This window comes from Dipodomys ordii, unplaced genomic scaffold, assembly GCF_000151885.1.
Source record: "Dipodomys ordii isolate 6190 unplaced genomic scaffold, Dord_2.0 Scaffold275, whole genome shotgun sequence".
Taxonomy (NCBI): Eukaryota; Metazoa; Chordata; class Mammalia; order Rodentia; family Heteromyidae; genus Dipodomys; species Dipodomys ordii.
The window spans coordinates 68,987-70,263 of NW_012267491.1; the positions used below are offsets into that span (position 1 = coordinate 68,987).

At 39.8% G+C, this 1,277-nt stretch overlaps 1 pseudogene; it reads right to left on the minus strand.

The window, feature by feature from the left end:
* Window positions 1-4: 4 nt before the first annotated feature.
* LOC106001213 lies at window positions 5-670 on the minus strand (annotated as a pseudogene).
* Window positions 671-1,277: the final 607 nt, after the last annotated feature.

The window sequence follows — 1,277 nt, forward strand, 5'->3', positions numbered from 1 at the left end:
GAACAATTTGTACAGCCTTCCACAACTTCAAACAGGTAGTGATACATACTTATCCTTTTGTTAATATCAAATTTCTTCCAAGTTGTTCTTCAGACCTGGTTTGATATAATGTTTCAACAGAAGGAGATCCAGTGTATCTTTGCTATCTATATTCCCACCAGGAAGATGCAAGGTAGTCAAGAGGCATTTAGTTTGGGCATTGGTATCTGCATGAAGTATGAAAGACACCACACTGATATGATTCCATGAGTAAGCACTGCACAGGGGTGTTCAGCTATTAACAATTATTGCATGGATATCTGCTGCTTGAGCCACCAACTCATGGACAATGTCTAAGTGTCCACTGTAGGCTTCCCGATGAAGAGGGGTATATTCATTGTCATCCCTAGTATTCACATGAGTGGCCTTTATGGAAAGTAGTCACCACACTCTAGTAAGCCAATTATTTTCAGCAGCCCAAAGAAGAAATTTGCTTGGATCCTACTCCATTTTTTTTCTTGCAATTAATACAATTTCTCCCTTTTCATTTAGTTACTCATCTTCATCGGAATTGCCTAACTAGAGACTTTAAGTGCCAATGGGAATAAGGTGTCCATGTATTCCCCAATAGTTCATATTGGTTGAACGTGTGAGAAAAATAGAGTGAATTTCTGCATCTTTTTTTTTTCATGATGATTTATTTTCTCTTTTTCCATTTTTATTATTCTAAGTCATTCTAACTGGAAAGTAGGGAATTGATGGAGAACAGAGGAAAGATGGTCCTCCATATTCAAAGGTACAGACTGAAAACGAGGATCAGTGTTGTCTTCATGTGCAGCTTCTTCTAGGAATGAGAAAATAGAAGATGGCTCAGTGGTAGAGTTCTTGCCTTGCATGTATGAGCAACAGCAGGTCATGTCCACTTTGCAACCTTGTAAGTCCCACGGTGCAAAGAAAGAGATGTAATACCCCAGCCCTCTGAAGCTCGCCACTATTTGTGGTATCATACTTTTTTTTCTTCCTGCAAACCCTCATGGCCTAGGATCCCAGGATCAGCTATGGGTCCAGAGACTGCACCCCAGCCTAGGGTGATGGAAGCTGAATCAGAGTTGCCACGACCTGAGTTCAAGCCCCGTGGTTGGCAAAATAAAGAATAAATAAAAATTAATTAATTATTTAACTTAATTAAAAAGAAATAAAGCTCTCTGGTTTGGAATTTCTGCCGGTTTCCTTCCTATGCCTGGGATTTGAACTCAGGGTTTTGGTAAATCTGTAGCAATGTGAGAGAAGATGCAGAG